The 20334-nt window shown below is 44.4% G+C and overlaps 1 long non-coding RNA gene across 1 annotated transcript in view; it reads right to left on the bottom strand.

The window, feature by feature from the left end:
• Positions 1 to 19142, bottom strand: part of LOC143818118 (uncharacterized) — a 260182-nt gene extending 241040 nt beyond the window's left edge. The window contains exon 1 of the long non-coding RNA XR_013224323.1: positions 18945 to 19142. This is a non-coding gene — a long non-coding RNA (uncharacterized LOC143818118). The remainder of the gene's footprint in view (positions 1 to 18944) is intronic.
• Positions 19143 to 20334: the final 1192 nt, after the last annotated feature.

The following is a 20334-nucleotide window of genomic DNA, read 5'->3' as shown; positions in this document are numbered from 1 at the left end:
TGTACCTGGAGCATTGACAGAATCACTCCCTTAGTGCCAGGAAGGCGAGCGCGGATAGAGGCCGATCAGGTCCTGTGCGGACATATCAGATCTGGCCTCCACACTGCCAAACCAACACCAAAGTTAAAGGATGAAACTGGCTGAAGCACAGCTGCCTGTTATGACCCCAATGGCAGAGGGTCTCAGGAATCAATACCAAGTCTGCAAACACAAAAAACCAGCTCATAGGGCAGTGGTAACTGGGCTGACCATATATCTAATCCTAGCACCACAAATAGAAGTAGCCGGGGAACGTGCCTACGTTGGTTCTAGACGTCTCGCGCCAGCCGGAGAACTAACTAACCCTAGAAGGGAAAAGAAAGACCTTTCTTGCCTCCAGAGAAAAGACCCCAAAAGTTGGATACAAGCCTCCAACAAATAATAACGATGAGGTAAGAGGAAAAGACAAACATAAGAATGAGCTAGGTATTTAGCAAAGAGAGGCCCACTAGCTAATAGCAGAATATAGTAAGATGACTTATATGGTCAGCAAAAACCCTATTAAAATATCCACGCTGGATATTCAAGAACCCCCGAACCGTCTAACGGCCGGGGGGAGAACACCAGCCCCATAGAGCTTCCAGCAAGGTCAGAAATCACATTTAGTACAAGCTGGACAAAAATAGTAGCAAAGCAAGTAACTCAAAAAACAAAGAAGCAAGACTTAGCTTAATTTTGCAAGAGCCAGGACCAGCAGACAGGAGCAACAGAAGGATCTGATTACAACGATGCCAGGCACTGGACTAAGGATCCAGGAAGTTAATATAGCGACACCCCTGGACTAACGACCCAGGTGAGTGCCAAACAGAAAAAAGACAATCCCAGAGTCATACCACTAGTGACCACAAGAGGGAGCCAAAAAGTCTAATTCACAACAGCTGCCTAATTAACTAGAGCCTGAGGCAGGGCAGGGCTGCTGTGTGTGTGTGCACAGCAGCCTATCAATCATAGTGAACCCAGACAGAATGGCGCATATGACCCAGCGTGCGCGGCAACAGTGGTGGTCAGCCACATACCAATACAGAAGCAAAAAAAGAAGAGAAGCCAGCACTGCTGAAGGTCAAAACGCAATATCTAAAGTGCACATGCACATAATAAATTCTGACTGTATTTCAAATATGAGATATTTAGCAAATAATTGATCAATTCTTTGAGCTACCCCGCCACTTCACGGCAATCTCATAATGGGGCAGTCCTAACTACGTTTTTTATTTACATTGTGCCATTACAGCCTCCTAAATGTATAGAGAGTGAGAAAAAAAAAAAAAGGACAGACCACATTACATAACATTACATGACAAACTGTACCTGGAGCATTGACAGAATCACTCCCTTAGTGCCAGGAAGGCGAGAGCGGATAGAGGCCGATCAGGTCCTGTGCGGACATATCAGATCTGGCCTCCACACTGCCAAACCAACACCAAAGTGCAAGGACCTGATCGGCCTTCACCTACGCGTGTCCTTCCTGACACCAAGGGGGTGACTCTGAAAATGCTCCAGGTACAGTTTGCATGTCATAATTAGTAGTGGTGTCTGTCTTTTTATACTCTTTATACATCTAGGAGGCCATATGGCACGATTTTAATATAATACGTAGAGTAGGACTGCCCCATTATGAGATTGCCGTGAAGTGGCAGGGTAGCTCAAAGAATTGATCAATTACTTGCTAAATGTCTCATATTTGAACTACAGTTAGAATTCAGTAGGTGCATATGCACCAGTTGTATTGCGTTCTAATCCTAAGCAGTGCTGGCTTCTCTTTTTTTTTCTTATATATGTGCAGTGGTATACATACAAATATCTGTTGGTTTTATTGAGGATGTCCTTTAATTGTCCAGGCACTTAGTACTACCGAGGGGTCATGTCCCTGAGGAGTATCTGATTAGATTAACCAGACTTCCTGGGTTGTTTTCTATCTGGGTTATATACAAAAAATTCTTTTAATATCGTTGGTTGTTCTTTAATAAAATTTACCATTTTATGGGGGTTCTTTTTGTTTGTAAGACTTGCAATTTTCCCTCGTTATATATTTAGTTTGTGTTAACTTGTTTTAGGGTTACCTTGATGGCAAAGGTTTATGTGGGTTGCTACTGGAGTTTCTCTCTTATTCACAATGTCACGGAGGTGCTCGCCGATCCTTTTACGAAACTCCCTTATTGTCTTGCCCACGTACTCTAAACCACAGTCACACGTGGCCTTATAGATGACACCTTTTGTGCGGCAATTAATAAATGCCGAATTGTGTACGTGGTGCCTGTGACATTGCTTAGGAAGTTTTTGGAGGGACTAATGGCGGCACAACTTTTACATCCACCACATCTGTAACAGCCCTTAATTTGGTTTGTTGTTAGGCCACAGCTGCTTTCAGAATTGTAATGGCTGTGAACCAACCTGTCATGGAGGGATCTACCTTTTTTAAAGGTAATTTAAGGTACTGGTGGGATAGATTTCTTTATGTCCCTGTCCATCTGGAGGATTGGCCAGTGTCTTTGAAGAACTTATCTGATGTAATTCGCTCCATTAGAATACCTGGTAATGAAGCGTATGATATTTTCTTCTTCTAATTTAGGCTTTGGTGTTAATAGATCTTTTCTTTCTTTTCTCAGGGACTCCTTATATGCTCTATTCAAAACACCCTCCGGATACCCTCTCTCCAAGAACCGATTTTTTAGGTCTTTTGCTTGTTCCTGGAACATGTTCATGTTTGAACAATTCCTACGTACTCTGAAGTATTGTCCTTTGGGAATACCTCTTTTGAGTGGGGTGGGTATTATGATCCTAGTGGCAAGGATCGCAAGTTTGACTAGCTAAGTAACCGACGACCAGCTCTGGGGAAGTGGTATCTGGATTGACCGCAAACCTGAACCTATCCGCAAACAACTATAGGCAGCCGTGGAACGTTACCTAAAAATCCTAGACGTCTCTTCACGGCCTGAGAAACTACCTATTCCTAGAGGGAAAGCAAAGTCCTTACTTGCCTCAGAGAAATGACCCCAAAGATATAGAAAAGCCCCCCACAAATATTAACGGTGAGTTAAGGGGAAAGCACAAACGCAGAGATGAAATAGATTTAGCAAATGAGGCCCGCTAACACTAGATAGCAGAAAATAGGAAGGGAGCTGTGCGGTCAATAGAAAACCCTAAGCAAAATATCCACGCAGAGATTGCTCGAGCCCCCGCACCAACTAACGGTGCGGGGGAAGCAACTCCGTACCCCAGAGCTTACCAGCAACAAGAACTCACATATTAGCAAGCTGGAACAAACTCATCATACACTGAAATCATATTGCAGACTGATGAGCAAAAAATAATCAAACAGAAACTTAGCTTCTCCAGAAGAGACTGAAAACGAAGATAATCAGGGGAGATCAGAATAGCACTGAATACATCGACAGCCGGCAACAAGTGGAGGTGAAGCAGAGCTAAATAGGAAACTCCCTAGTGCATAACGAGGCAGCTGATTCAGCCACAGATCCGCAGGATAACAAACAAAGCCACCAGGGGGAGCCCAAAAACAAAACTCACACAATACCACCTGTGACCACAAGAGGGAGCCCGAAAACAGAGTTCACAACAGTACCCCCCCCCTTGAGGAGGGGTCACCGAACCCTCATCAAAAACCCCCAGGGCGATCAGGGTGAGCCACATGGAAGGCACAAACCAAATCAGCCGCATGAACATCAGAGGCGACAACCCAGGAATTATCCTCCTGACCATAGCCCTTCCACTTAACCAAATACTGAAGCCTCCGTCTAGAAATACGAGAATCCAAGATCTTCTCCACCACGTATTCCAATTCACCCTCAACCAGCACAGGGGCAGGAGGCTCAACCGAAGGAACCACAGGCACCACATACCTCCGCAACAACGACCGATGGAACACATTATGAATAGCAAACGATGCAGGGAGGTCCAAACGAAATGACACAGGGTTAAGGACTTCCAAAATCTTATAAGGACCGATAAACCGAGGCTTGAACTTGGGAGAGGAGACCTTCATAGGAACAAAGCGAGAAGACAACCATACCAAGTCCCCAACGCGAAGTCGGGGACCCACACAGCGACGGCGGTTGGCAAAGCGCTGAGCCTTCTCTTGTGACAGCTTCAAATTGTCCACCACATGATCCCAAATCTGATGCAACCTATCCACCACAAGATCCACTCCAGGACAGTCAGAAGGCTCCACCTGACCCGAGGAAAAACGAGGATGAAACCCCGAATTACAAAAAAAAGGCGAAACCAAAGTAGCAGAACTAGCCCGTTTATTAAGGGCAAATTCGGCCAACGGCAAAAAAGCCACCCAGTCGTCCTGATCAGCAGAAACAAAACATCTTAAATAGGTTTCCAAGGTCTGATTAGTTCGCTCGGTCTGGCCATTCGTCTGAGGATGGAAGGCCGACGAAAAAGACAAATCAATGCCCATCTTAGCACCAAAAGGTCCGCCAAAATCTAGACACAAACTGGGATCCTCTGTCGGAAACAATATTCTCAGGGATCCCGTGCAAACGAACCACATTTTGAAAAAACAGCGGAACCAACTCGGAGGAGGAAGGCAACTTAGGCAAGGGCACCAAATGGACCATCTTAGAAAAACGATCACACACCACCCAGATGACAGACATTCTCTGAGAGACAGGGAGATCCGAAATAAAATCCATGGAAATGTGCGTCCAAGGCCTCTTCAGGACAGGCAAAGGTAACAGCAAACCACTGGCACGAGAACAGCAAGGCTTAGCCCGAGCACAAATTCCACAAGACTGCACAAAGGAACGCACATCCCGCGACAAGGAAGGCCACCAAAAGGATCTGGCCACCAAATCTCTGGTACCAAATATTCCAGGATGGCCTGCCAACACCGAAGAATGAACCTCGGAAATAACTCTGTTGGTCCATCTATCTGGGACAAACAGTCTCTCCGGTGGACAACGGTCAGGTCTATCCGCCTGAAACTCCTGCAGCACTCGTCGCAAATCTGGGGAGATGGCAGACAGAATCACCCCTTCTCTGAGGATACCAGCCGGCTCAGAATCTCCAGGAGAGTCAGGCACAAAACTCCTAGAAAGAGCATCAGCCTTCACATTCTTCGAACCAGGCAGGTACGAGACCACGAAATCAAAACGAGAGAAAAACAACGACCAACGAGCCTGTCTAGGATTCAGCCGCTTGGCCGACTCGAGATAAATCAGATTTTTGTGATCAGTCAAGACCACCACACGATGCTTAGCTCCCTCGAGCCAATGTCGCCACTCCTCAAATGCCCACTTCATAGCCAACAACTCCCGATTACCGACATCATAATTTCGCTCGGCAGGCGAAAACTTTCTTGAAAAGAAAGCACATGGCTTCATCACAGAGCCATCAGAGCTTCTCTGCGACAAAACAGCCCCCGCTTCAATCTCAGAAGCATCAACCTCGACCTGGAAAGGAAGAGAGACATCTGGCTGACATAAGACCGGAGCCGAGGAAAACCGGCGCTTCAGCTCCCGAAAGGCCTCCACAGCCGCAGGAGACCAACTAGTAACATCAGAACCCTTCTTGGTCAAATCCGTCAAAGGCTTAACAACACCAGAAAAATTAGCGATGAAGCGACGGTAAAAATTAGCAAAACCCAAGAACTTCTGAAGACTCTTAACAGATGTAGGCTGAGTCCAGTCATGAATAGCCTGAACCTTGACTGGGTCCATCTCAATAGTAGAAGGGGAAAAAATGAAACCCAAAAAAGAAACCTTCTGGACTCCAAAAAGACATTTTGAGCCCTTCACAAATAAAGCATTGGCACGCAGGACCTGAAACACCATCCTGACCTGCTTAACATGGGACTCCCAATCATCAGAAAAAAACAGAATATCATCCAGATACACAATCATAAATTTATCCAGATACTCGCGGAAGATGTCGTGCATGAAGGACTGAAAGACAGAAGGAGCGTTAGAAAGTCCAAAAGGCATCACCAAGTACTCGAAATGGCCTTCGGGCGTATTAAATGCAGTTTTCCATTCATCACCCTGCTTAATACGCACAAGGTTATACGCACCACGAAGATCTATCTTGGTGAACCAACTAGACCCCCTAATGCGAGCAAACAGATCAGATAACAATGGCAAAGGATACTGAAATTTGACCGTGATTTTATTTAGAAGGCGATAATCAATACAAGGTCTCAGGGAACCATCCTTCTTAGCCATAAAAAAGAATCCCGCACCCAGAGGGGAGGAGGAGGGGCGAATAAGTCCTGTCTCCAAAGACTCCTTTATATAACTCCGCATAGCAGCATGCTCCGGCACTGACAAATTGAAAAGTCGTCCCTTAGGAAACTTACTACCAGGAATCAAATTTATAGCACAATCACAATCCCTATGAGGAGGTAGAGAACTGAGTTTGGGCTCATCAAATACATCCTGGTAGTCCGACAAAAACGCACGGACTTCAGAAGGAGTGGATGAAGCAATTGACACCACAGGAGCGTCACCATGAATTCCCTGGCAACCCCAACTTGACACAGACATTGCTTTCCAATCCAGGACTGGATTATGAGTCTGCAACCATGGCAGACCCAACACGACAACATCATGCAAATTATGCAGAACAAGAAAGCGGATCACCTCCTGATGAACAGGAGTCATGCACATGGTCACCTGCGTCCAGTACTGAGGTTTATTCATAGCCAATGGTGTAGCATCAATACCCCTTAGTGGAATAGGGAATTTTAAAGGCTCCAAAACAAAACCACAGCGCCGGGCAAATGACAAATACATCAGGCTCAGGGCAGCACCTGAATCTACAAAAGCCATAACCGGGTAAGATGACAGGGAACAAATCAGGGTAACAGACAAAATGAACTTAGGCTGTAAAGTACCGATGGCGACAGATTTATCAGTCTTTTTTGTGCGCTTAGAGCATGCTGAGATAACATGAGCTGAGTCACCACAATAAAAGCACAACCCATTTTGCCATCTATAATTTTGCCGTTCACTTCTGGTCAGAATTCTATCACATTGCATAGACTCAGGTGTCTGTTCAGAAGACACCGCCAAATGGTGCGCAGGTTTGCGCTCCCGCAAACACCGATCAATCTGAATGGCCAGAGTCATTGACTCATTCAGACCTGCAGGCGTAGGGAACCCCACCATGACATTCTTAATGGCTTCAGAAAGACCCTTTCTGAAATTTGCAGCCAGGGCATACTCATTCCATTGAGTAAGCACCGACCATTTCCGAAATTTCTGGCAATACACCTCTGCTTCATCTTGCCCCTGAGAGAGGGCCAACAAAGCTTTTTCAGCCTGGTTCTCAAGATTAGGTTCCTCATAGAGCAATCCAAGGGCCAGAAAAAACGCATCCACACTGAGCAATGCAGGATCCCCTGGCGCCAATGCGAAGGCCCAATCTTGAGGGTCGCCGCGCAAGAAAGAAATAATAATCTTAACTTGCTGAATGGAATCACCAGAGGAACGAGGTTTCAAAGAAAGAAACAATTTACAATTGTTCTTAAAATTCAGGAACCTAGATCTATCTCCAGAAAACAACTCTGGAATAGGTATTCTAGGCTCTGACATAGGACTGTGAACAACAAAATCCTGAATACTTTGTACCCTTGCAGCAAGATGATCTACACTGGAGGCCAAACTCTGGATATCCATGTCAGCAGCTGAACTCAGAGCCACACCAAGATTAAGAGGAGGAGAGAAGCTGGACACACAGCAGCTAGACACACGGCAGCAAAAAAAAAAAAAAAAAATCCTCAAGGCTTCTCTTCTCCTGCTTCTGCCATGCAATTAACACTTTATGGGCCGGCTGTACTATTATGATCCTAGTGGCAAGGATCGCAAGTTTGACTAGCTAAGTAACTAAACCGACGACCAGCTCTGGGGAAGTGGTATCTGGATTGACCGCAAACCTGAACCTATCCGCAAACAACTATAGGCAGCCGTGGAACGTTACCTAAAAATCCTAGACGTCTCTTCACGGCCTGAGAAACTACCTATTCCTAGAGGGAAAGTAAAGTCCTTACTTGCCTCAGAGAAATGACCCCAAAGATATAGAAAAGCCCCCCACAAATATTAACGGTGAGTTAAGGGAAAAGCACAAACGCAGAGATGAAATAGATTTAGCAAATGAGGCCCGCTAACACTAGATAGCAGAAAATAGGAAGGGAGCTGTGCGGTCAATAGAAAACCCTAAGCAAAATATCCACGCAGAGATTGCTCGAGCCCCCGCACCAACTAACGGTGCGGGGGAAGCAACTCCGTACCCCAGAGCTTACCAGCAACAAGAACTCACATATTAGCAAGCTGGAACAAACTCATCATACACTGAAATCATATTGCAGACTGATGAGCAAAAAATAATCAAACAGAAACTTAGCTTCTCCAGAAGAGACTGAAAACGAAGATAATCAGGGGAGATCAGAATAGCACTGAATACATCGACAGCCGGCAACAAGTGGAGGTGAAGCAGAGCTAAATAGGAAACTCCCTAGTGCATAACGAGGCAGCTGATTCAGCCACAGATCCGCAGGATAACAAACAAAGCCACCAGGGGGAGCCCAAAAACAAAACTCACACAATACCACCTGTGACCACAAGAGGGAGCCCGAAAACAGAGTTCACAACAGGTGGGGTGACTGCTTTCCCACCTGAGGAGAGAATTAGTGGCTGTGTCCTTTCTGTGTGTCCTTGTAGTCAGTTCACCATTAGGACATCTCTCAATACGAATGTCCAAAAACGCCAAGCTGGTGGAGTTCACTTCATAGGTGAAGCGGAAGCCCAGATCATTAAAATTTAGACCCTCAACAAATTCACCAAACTCAGTGGCTCCTCCTCTCCAAATAACAAAAACGTCATCAATATATCTAAGCCACAATATTATTCTCTCCTCAGGTTGGGCCATTGTGTCCCCGAAATATCCAACAAGTATCTCCAGGAAACCAAATGAGATTGAATAATGAAAAGGTTGAGCGATTCAAAGCGGTATGAAATTAAAAAATTATAATGTCTTTGATCCTGTTGTCAAATAAAGATTGGGGAGAAGTTTGTTTCCAGTGAGAACCTATTAACCTCTGTTTTCACCTTATGACCAAGCCAAATTTTACAATTCTGACCACTGTCACTTTATGTGGTAAGAACTCTGGAATGCTTCAATGGATCTCACTGATTCCGAGACCGTTTTTTCGTGATAGTAGTAAAATTTATTTTTATTATGACTTGTATTTATTCATGAAAAATCAGAGATTTGACTTCAATTTAGAAAATTTAGATATTTTCAAACTTTTAATTCGTATACCCTTAAACCAGAAAGTTATGTCACACAAAATAGTTAATAAATAACATTTCCCACATGTCTACTTTACATCAGCACAATTTTTGAAACATAATTTTTTTGTTAGGAAGTTGGAAGTGTTAAAAGTTGACCAGCGATTTCTCAACATAATTTACAATACCATTTTTTTAGGGACCACGTTACATTTAAAATGACTTTGAGGGGTCTATATGACAGAAAATATTCAAAATTGACACCATTCTAAAAACTCCACCCCTCAAGGTGCTCAAAACCACATTCAAGATGTTTATTAACCCTTCAGGTGCATCACATGAATTTTTTTAATGGGGGAGAAAAAAAATGAACATTTAACTTTTTTCACAAAAATTTTACTTTATACCCAAATTTGTTTATTTTTACAAGGGAGTCATGAAAAATAGACCCCATTTTGTTGTGCAATTTATCTTGAGCATGCAGATACACCATATGTGGGGGAAAAGCACTGTTTGAGCGCACGGCAATTTTTGAACGCAAAATTGGCTGGATTCGAAAGTGGACTCCATGTCCCATTTGGAGTGTCCCTAATGTGCCTAAAAAGTGGTAACCCCCAACAAGTGACCTCACTTTGGAAACTAGTCCTTTCAAGGAACTTACCTAGGTGTGGCGAGCACCTTGAACCCCCAACTGCTTTACAAAAATGTATAATGTTGGCCGTTATATTTTAGCCACAATTTTTTTATAGTCGCATGGGTAACAGGAGAAATTTGTTATGCAGTTTCTTCTGAGTACACTCATACCCAATATGTAGTGGTAAACTACTGTTTGGAAGTACAACAGGGCTTTGAAGGGAAGGAGCACCATTTCACTTTTTGAATGTAAAATTTGCTAGAATCATTAGCGGACGCCATGTTCCATTTGGAAAACCATTGATGTGCCTAAACAGTATAAACCCCCACAAGTGACACCATTTTGGAAACTAGACCCCTCAATGAATGTATCTATATGTGTGGTGAGCACCTTGAAGCCCTAAAGGCACCACAGAGTTTTATAGTAAAGTTGAGCTGTGAAAATAAAAAAAATAAAATTTTTCCACAAAAATTTTATTTTAGCCCCAATTTTTTTTATTTTCACAAGGTAAACAGGAAAATTTTCACCAAACAAATTGTTGTGCAATTTCTCCTGAGTACGCCAATGCCCCATATGTGGGGGGAAACTACTGCTTGAGCGCATGGCAGAGGTCAGAAAGGAAGGAGTGACGTTTTAAAATGCAGACTTTTGATGGAATTATGTGTGGGTGTTATGTTGTGTTTGGAGAGCCCATGATGTGCCTAAATAGGGGAAACCCCCACAAGTGACCCCATTTTTTAAACTAGACCCGTCAAGTAATTTATTTAGACGTGTGGTGAGCACCTTGACCACCCATGTGCTTCACAGAATTTTACAACATTGATCTGTGAAAATGAAAAAAAAAAAATAATTTCCCCCCAAAAATGTTGTTTAGCCCCAATTTTTTCATTTTCACAAGTAGAGTAGGCGAAAATGGACCCCAAAAATTGTGTGCAATTTCTCTTGAGTACACCAATACCCCATATGTGGTCAAAAACTACTTTTTAGCCACAGTGCAAAGCTCAGAGGTGAATAAATGCTATATTGGAGTTCAGATTTTGCTGGAATTGTTTGAGGGTGTCATGTCATTTTAGCAGAGCCCCTGAATGCCAGAACAGCAGAAACTCCTATATGTGACCTAATTTTACAAGCTACACTTTTGAATGAATTCATCTAGGGGGTGCAGTGATCATATTGACACCACATGTGCCACACAGAATTTTATACCATTGGGCGGAGAAGAATAATTACATTTTTACCACTAAAATGTTGTTTTAGCCCCAAGTTTTTACTTTTTCTAAGGGCTAATAGGTAAAAATGGACCTTAGTTTGTTGTAAAAATTTCTCCTGAGTAAGCCAATATCCTACATGTAAACAGGATATACTTTTCAGGCCCAGTACAAAGCTCAGAATGGAAGGAGCACCTTATTATAGTATATGGTTTGCGGGTGCCAAGATCCATTGGGAGAGACCCTGAGGTGCCAGAACAGCAGAATTCCTCACAAGTGACCCCATTTTTCAAACTTCACCTTTTGATGAATTCAGCTAGGGTTGCAGTGATCATATTGACACAGGTGGGTCACAAAATTTTATACCATTGAGCAGTGAAGAAAAAACAATTACATTCCAATAAAAAAAAATAGTTTTAGCCCCAGATTTCACATTTTCACAAGGAGAAATAGGTAAAAATGGCACTAAAAATATGGGAAGGTAGGATCCTACTGTAATCAAAAACCCCTGAAGCTGAGGGGTGGAGTGGTCAGTCAAAGAGCCTACGTATACAAGAATCAAGACTGACCGTCACTGCAGAAACAGAAAACAGGTGTGTAGAGGTGCTTACTTACATGACTGACGGCATTTGCTCCCCTGATGACTGAGAATAATGAAATGCGTTGGTAGCCTCTCACGTTTGGACGTTCACCCCTATACCAGCAAGAATAATCAAGGGTGCCTATAGACACCTCCCTCAGGGTGTTTGGTGAGACCGTTTCATTTTCGTCTATTCAATGCTGTTTCTTGCGGTGGTCATTGTGTGACTCCTAAATGGGTGTTGGAACGCTAGATATTATATGTATTTGTCAACATTACTGGACCACGGCTGTTCTTATACAGGTACATGCCACTGTTAGTAATTATATCTCACTTACCAGCATATGTGGATGAATACTGGTCTGTTGGCAATGATTTCAGCAACGCCCTGCGTTGTTATTGTCGACTTAATACTAAGAATGGTATACTACACAGCCCGGGAATTGATACTGTGAATGCAAGGCAGCTGTCTGTTTGATTTATTGGGTTAGTGAATGGTGTAGATCTCATTGAAAGAGAATAACAAAACCCATAAAACCTGTTGAAATGTAGTCTGATTTATCCCTGGAATAATATAAGTAACGCTAGGCCATTTCCACAATAGGAACGTGCTCTCTGGATATTGATCTATTGAGGAGCAAAAAGGAGCTCTGGGCATATTGATAGACCATATTATTAACTTGTGGATTCATTTATGCACATTGCACTTTGGTTTCTATTTTTTCAATTAATGTTTAGGTTTTAGCTATAAATAATAAAAGTAAATTTTTTAACCCTTTTTATATATTCATTTGATTGGTCTTTATGCTACCACATTTCTGAGCAATATTCAGTGGTTGAAGATGTAGTTATAGCAAATGACCACTAGATGGCAACAAAGCACTAGGTGCAGAGACTTCACTGTAGTTTTCTCTCATTACATGACAAAATGTCCTTACTACCGTAGTAAGAATACAGATGTAACCCAATAGGGTGATTGACAGAACAGCAGGGAACTGCAGAGGGGCCCCTCTGACAGTACAAGAGGGACAGGTGATCTTCTGGCTGTGCAGCTCTCCAGCAGGGACACACCTGAGACCTGAGAGGAGAATCCCCGCTACCAGCAGCTTGTGCACAAAAATCACATGTGGGCATCAGTGCAGGCCGAGCACTGCAAAACGGGAGTTACCTCAGGTGACAGTGACAAGATGTCTCTCACCATCGGGGTCCGTTGCTTCAGTTCACTGGTAGTCAAAGACCCAAAGGACAGTGCTTTCATTTTCAAGAGCCGCGGCATCCCCCAATAAAGGCCACTGTACCTGGATCCCAGGTAGGCCGCAACGCACTGCAGCTTCACAGATCCACAATAGTGGCCTCAAATTGTCTTCTCAATGCAATGAAGCCAGGGGGGGACTGTAGAGTTATAGGGGTATTCCCATCTCTAAGATCCTATCCTAATATGTAGTAGGTGTAGCAATAATAATAATATTAGGACATACCTCCAATTAGAAATGTAGTATAGTTCTTCTGATTCGCTATGCTTCTTTCCTCATGCGCAGGAGCTTAGGTATCCATGGTTACAACCACTGATCTAGTGACAATTAGCTAGTTGCTAGTGGTCGTAAACATGGATACCTAAGGTCCTGCAATACCTGCACATGAGGAAAGAGACAGCGAATCAGAAAACATATACTACATTTCTAATTGGAGGTATTTGCTATTATTACACCTGCTACATATTGAGATAGGAATACCCCTTTAAGGATGGAGTCTTAGTCTCATAGGATTTCAAGGATTGAGGATTTCAGTCTCGGAGCTCTCTCAACCACATCCGTACTTCAAAATGGGTAAAAATGGCGCTATAAAGTTGTCCCACAATTTCTGCGGAATGTAAAAATACCCCATATGTGGCTGTAAAGTACTACTTAGCCACACGGAGAGACTCGGGAGGGACGGAGCGCTATTTGTCTCCTGGAGTGCAGATGTTCCTAGAACAGTTTGCGGACGCCATATACAGAGCCCCTAATTGCTAGAAGAGCAGAATTCCCCCTCAAGTGACCCCATTTTGGAACTTATACGCCATTGGGAATGTATCTACAGGAGTAGTAACGATTTGACTCCATGGGTGTTTTGCATAACGTTTTGGATCACATTTATTCAGCGCTCTACGCTGACCACTTACTTTGGGTTTTCCATCTAAATCGGAGTGACATGATTCAGAGGAAGCCCCCCGATGGGTCCATTCACTATAATGAGGCAGCAGAGTTACTCTGGACTCCGTCTGGCCCCTGTTCAACAATGTCCTTCTTTTCAGAGGTGCACAAAACTGTGGCCGACCGTGCTTTTATGTACGCCTGAAGAAAAGACATACACCGCCAGATCACAGGTCAGATGGTGTCCACGATGTCTCCATCTGCCTCATTAAAGGGAATCTTCTGCCGGGGGTTCCGTCTGAATCACGTATTTCAGTGATTTACAGGGAAACCCTGCTGGGAACGCTCAGCGTAGAGCGCAGGATAAATATGCGCCTAGCCTTACTGCGATCCTTGGGAGGCAGAATTAACAAATCATTAAAGTTTTATGAATATAAGTTATAATATTGCCTATTTATTTGGCTAATATATAGCTCTACTTTCCATACTATATGAACTGTTGAATAGGGTTACAGCTTGTGTTTTATGTGTTCTGTCTAAATATGTTGATTTTATTTATTACTTATTTTTATTGATTTCTGTACTCTGAATTTTGAATAAAACCAAAATATTTTCAAAATATCTTGGATCATATGCTCCTTCATATTCTTTATAGGCTGGCTGTATTGTACTCTTTTGAAGGGATCTTTTTTTTTAAGATAAATCTTAGTTACTTACCGGTAACGGGATTTTACAGAGCCCATGACAGCATCACCTGAGAGGGGGTATTCGCACATCAAGGACAGGAAACCTACTGAATAAAAAGGTGGTTTGGGTTTCAGAGCATGAGAGGACCTCCAGTTAGTAACAACCATCACCAAATAAATTTTTCTTAAAACACCCTTTAAAAGTGCACACCACTAGTGATAAAGCAGGGGAGGGAAAATAAGGGTGTTGTCATGGACTCTGTAAAATCCAGTTATAGGTAAACTAAGGCTTTTCCCTTCTCCTATGACAGCACCACTTGAGAGAATTATATAGATCAAAGCACCCCAGGGAGGGATCACCGCTTGTAACACCTTTCTCCCGAAGGATAGGTCATCAGGGGAAGACAGCTTAAGACGGTAGTGTTCATAGAAGATTGAAGGGGAAGACCATGTAGCCGACTTACATATTCTGTCGATCGACACGTGCCTTTTCAGCCCAGGAGGTCGCCATGGCCCTGGTGGAATGGGCCTTCAGGTTCCCAGGAACCGGCATATTACTAGAGGTATATGCTAGGCTAATGGCGTCCCTAATCCATCTAGCTATAGTACCCCTTGTAACCTTAAGACTTTTCCTGATTCCCTGAAATGACACGAATAAGGACTCACTGTTCTTCGATTGTCTCGACATCTCTAAGTATTGTACCAAGGCTCTCCTAACGTGTAATGTGTGAAGCCTGTGTTCCTCTGCATTTTTTGTGTCCTTAAAAAAGGAGGGAAGAACTATCTCCTGGCTTCTATGAAACTTTGAGACTACTTTTGTAGATATGCTGGATCTGCCCTCAGAATAAACCTATCATCCGATATCTGCATGATTGAGTGATTAATAGATAGAGCCTGTAAATCACTGACCCTGCGGGCTGATGTTAGGGCCACTAATATCACAGTTTTTAGCGTATTTTAGCCGGTAATTCATTCAAGGGCTCAAAGGCAGATCTTGTCAATGCCTCAAGAACTAGATTTAAATCCCAAGGAAGCATCTTTGGGGCTGGCATTGGTCTTGACCTATGGCATAATTTAATTAACCTAACTATCCATCTATCCGCTGTCAGGTTTTAATTATATAGGGCTGCCAAGGCAGACACCTGTATCGTAAGGGTGCTGGTGACTAGGCCCATCTCCATGCCCCTTTGAAGAAATTCCAACATAGCTTTAATTGGGACCCTGCCCCCCATGGACTGTCCTGAACAAGCTAAGAATTTAGCTCATATTCTGCAGTATATTCTAGTCGTTACCAGCTTCCTACTCTGCAGCAGGGTAGCATCTAAGGCCAGAAAGAAGCCTGTTTGTATTAATAATGCACGTTCAAAAACCAGGCCTCCAAGTGCAGACCTGACTTCTGAGGATGCAACAATGAGCCCTGCCTGAGGAAACCCAGAATATCCGGGAAAATCCAGAAGTCTGATAAGGACATCTTCCTCATCCATCAGAACCATGGCCTCTTGGGCCAAAAAGGAACAATGAGGATGACCCTTGCTTTCTGCTCCCGAATCTTTCTCAGAACTGCCGGAATCAACATCAATGGGCAAAATGCATAAGCCAGGCTGAAATCCCAAGGAATCTGTAGTGCGTCTACTGCATATGGTCCTTCTCTTGGGTCCAAAGAGCAGACTATCTTTGTTTTCCTGTTGGCAAACAGGTCTATTTCTGGCTGTTCCCATCGATCCACAATCTGCTGAAAAACTAGCGGATCCATTTCAGGGTGTTCCGGCTGAGAAAATCTGCTTCTTCGTTCTCCTTCCCCTCTATATGCAGTGCGGTTAGCTTGAAATGATGTTCTTCCATGATCTGGAGAATTAACTGTGATAGCAGCAGCAAGGTTCGGGATCTTGTGCTCCCTTGATGGTTGATATAGGCAACTGATGTCCAGTTGTCTGACATTACCCTAATTTGGTGCCCTTAAAGATGTGGAAGGAATTCTACTACTGCTCTTTTTACCACCAGTAGTTATTTCATGTTTGAGGAATGGCCGACTTCTGCTTCTGACCAGACCCCTAAACTATGCGATCCTGGGCTTGCATCCGTCACGATTACGTCTGATACCTGGAAGGACTACGGAATTCCCTGCAACAGGTTCCCTGAGTCCAGCCACTAAGCCATGGAGTCTATCCCTCTCCAGGAGAGTATAACTTTCCCCCTCTAAATGACCTCCGAGCCTTTTTTTTCTCCATCTAAGACATCCTGTAGTAAGGCTCTAGAGTGAATTTGGGCCCACTGTACTGCTGTTCCTAGTAAAGACATAGCCTACCTCAGAGACATGACCGAATTGGTAACTGCTGCGATACAAGGCCTACAATTCTGTTTTTCTTTTGCTCCGTAGAAGACAGACTTTTTCCTCGGAGTAAAAAAAAAAATTCCTAAGAAAGATTGAACCTTAAGGGGCTGTAGTCTCGACCTCTCAATATTTATCATCCATCCTAGCCAAGTAATAGTGGCCTGGATGTGCCTCAGCTGACGACTGCAGTCGTTCTTTGACAGGCCGATTACCAAAAAATCGTCCAGATACATCACTATCAACATATTCTGTTCTCGTAAATGCGCAGTCATCTCCAGAAAATTTTTTGCGAAAATTCTTGAGGCCATGGATAGACCGAAGGGGAGAGCCCTGTATTGGAAGTGTTTGAGCTGTCTGTCTATATATACCGCTACCCTTAGGTACTGATGGTCTCTCTGGTGGATGGGGATATGGTAGTATGCGTCCTGTAGACCAGAAACTTGTTGAGACTTCTCAGTTTGCTAACAGTCCTGAAGGACTGGTAGGGCTTCCTTATCAGAAACGGGACAATAAACCCCCTTCCCCTACTGCTGAACCAGTACCTCCACCATAACCCGTTTCTGCAGTAAGACTAACACTTCCGCCTCTAGGGCCTGTTGATCCTTAAGAGTCCTGGGGGACGAGATCTTGAAGCTGTGCCTGGGAGTGGACCTGAACTCCAGTCTCAGTCAGGATTGTATTGTATTCAGGATCCAGGTGTTGGCTGACATTTCCTCCCAGGCAGCATGGAAGTGGGACAACCTTCCTCCTACCTGGGAAAATCCGTCACTTAGAGTGCTTTCGGGTTTCTGCCAAGGGCCTCTCAAACATGAAACCTCTGTTTCTTGATTTTTTTTCTCCTTCCAATTGCCCTGTTCCCTAAGGGGTGTGTTTCTGTTATATTTCCTCCTACGAAAGGAACTCTTGTATTGAGGAAGAGACACATTGGGAAAGAACTTTTTCTTTATCTGCTGCTTTATCTAGGATATTATCCAGAGCCTGACCGAAAAGATATTTCCCTTCACATAGGACTGAACATAGTCTGGCCTTGGACTGTGCCTCCCCTGGCCAGCTTTTGAGTCACAAAGCTCTGTGGGCCGCTTTGGATAGATTTGCAGACCTGGGTGCTAACTTGACGGAATCTGCCGAGGCATCAGCCAGGAAGGCAGCTGCTTCCTGCATCAGTGGAAGGTCTGCCAAGATCTTCTCCTTAGGGGTGTTGTTTTTGAGTTGGTCCTCAAGCTGCTGTAGCCACACCATCATAGACCTGGCCGTGCAGGTCACCGCTATTGCCGGCTTTAATGACCCTGCTAAGGACTCCTATGTTTGTTTCAGAAAAAACTCTGCCTTTTTATCCAGGGGTCCTTAAGATCTCCTAGGTCTTCAAAGGGCAATGTTGATTTTTTTTTTTACTGACTTTGCTACTGCCACATCAATTTTAGGAGTTTTCTCCAATATGCCTGCCTCTTCTTCATCAAACGGATATCTCCTCTTTGACGAAGATGGTAGTGGACCCTTCCTCTTCCATTCTCTAGTAATGAACATCTTAATCTTTTCATTTACCGGAAAAGAGTGTTTTTTCCTCTGCTCCAAGCCGCCGAATATAATGTCCTGGACTGTTCTAGTGGTGTTGGGATCAGCTATGCTCATAGTCGACCTGACTGCCCTAAAGAGCCTGTCCGTGTCCTCTGCTGGAAAACAAGGTCTACCCCAGTGTCATTATCAGAGGAGGAGGAACTAGAGAAATACGAATTCTCCCCCTTAAATGTTACTGATCTCTCTGACTCAGATGACTGTAATCCTGACTTTTCCTGCTCTCTATGCCCCTTTAGGTGCTTTAATGACTCCTGGACTTCTAAACTAATTATGGCCTTCAGGTCCATAGCAAACCCAGGGTTTCCTAAGAGACCGTCTGCTGCATGCAATCATGACAGTCTTTTACTATACATGCTGGGTAAACTTCCCCTGGACAGAGCACACTCTTTATTATTCTGCTTCGAGCTACGCTTCAGGGGCCTTTCCTAGTTATTAAAAAAAAAAAAAAAAAAACACAGAGAAAGGGGGCCAGTTTTAATATGGTGCACTTTCACGTAGATCACTCACTATTCAGCTGATCAATGGTACTGGAGATGGAGGCTGGATCGGTTCAGAAGAACGTTTCCCCCTGGAGGTGGGCTCGTGACCTGCCTTGCTCTTCAGGCTGGTCTTGCTGCTTGTCCGACTGCTACTACTGCGTCCCTGGCGATGGCGCTGCTGTAATGGCTCCTGTGTCGCTGCTGTCCATCCATGTTACGACTAATGCAGAACTACCACCATAACTTGACACATCCCCTTTTATAACGGGATGGCCCAGGTCTCCTTCTTCTGGCCCCATACTTCCGGCCTTTGAATTCAGCGCGCTGTGGGCAGGGAGCATGAGGCAGCCGTGCGCATGTGCAGCCCCGGATGGCAGCTGTAGATTCCGGTGCACTACGTCACCGGAACGCGCCGGATATCCACCCCGCACAGACCCTGGCAACCTCGCTTTCCAGTGCACTCGTTACCAGCGCACCCGCACGTATGCAGACTTGGAACCGAGACCTGGCACACCTCCCCGGGTACTCCTGCAACCTCAGCGCGCATAGTTCCAGGACCTCGTTTTGGCTAGAGACTTTGTCCCAAGAGGTCTCTGCCTGCAAGGCGTCGCACAGACCTCCTGGCCGGTGTTACCTCACCCTCTGGAAGGCATCCTGTCCTGGACACCCTTCTGGGTAAGTCAAATACCGCTCTCTTTCAGGTTCCCACAAGGACAGGAAACCAATTGATGCGGAGGAGAGGTACCACCTTATTTTTTTTTATTCAGTAAGTTTCCTGTCCTTGATGGGCGGATAATAGTGATGAGCGAATATATTCGGTACTCGAGATTTCCCGAGCATGCTCGGGTGTCCTCCAAGTATTTGTAAGTACTCGGAGATTTAGTTTTTAGTGCCGCAGCTGAATGATTTACATCTGTTAGCCAACATAAGTACATGTGGGGATTCCCTAGCAACCAGGCAACCCCTACGTGTACTTATGCTGGCTAACAGATGTGAAATCATTCAGCTGCGGCACTGAAAACTAAATCTCCGAGTATTTACAAATACTCAGAGGACCCCCGAGCGTGCTCAGGAAATCTCGAGTACCGAGTATATTCGCTCATCACTAGCGGATAACCTTTCTCAGGTGGTGCTGTCACAGGAGAAGGAAATATATATACCGTATATACTCAAGTATAAGCCAAGGTTTTCAGCCCATTTTTTTTAGGCTGAAAGTGCCCCTCTCGGCTTATACTCGAGTCATTGTCCCAGGGGGTTGTCGGGGGAGCGGCAGGAGTGGCGGCTGTCACATCATACTCTCCCCAACCTGACGCATGTCTGCACGTCCCTGCTTCTTAGGTGGTCTCTGGCGCCGGCAGCTCTTCCTGTGTTCAGCGGTCACGTGGTACCGCTCATTAAAGTAATGAATATGGCGTAGG

The sequence above is a fragment of the Ranitomeya variabilis genome, chromosome 3 (genome assembly GCF_051348905.1).
Source record: "Ranitomeya variabilis isolate aRanVar5 chromosome 3, aRanVar5.hap1, whole genome shotgun sequence".
NCBI classification, from domain to species: domain Eukaryota; kingdom Metazoa; phylum Chordata; class Amphibia; order Anura; family Dendrobatidae; genus Ranitomeya; species Ranitomeya variabilis.
Note: the sequence above shows the minus strand (reverse complement) of the source record. Positions and strands in the feature narration are given on the sequence as shown.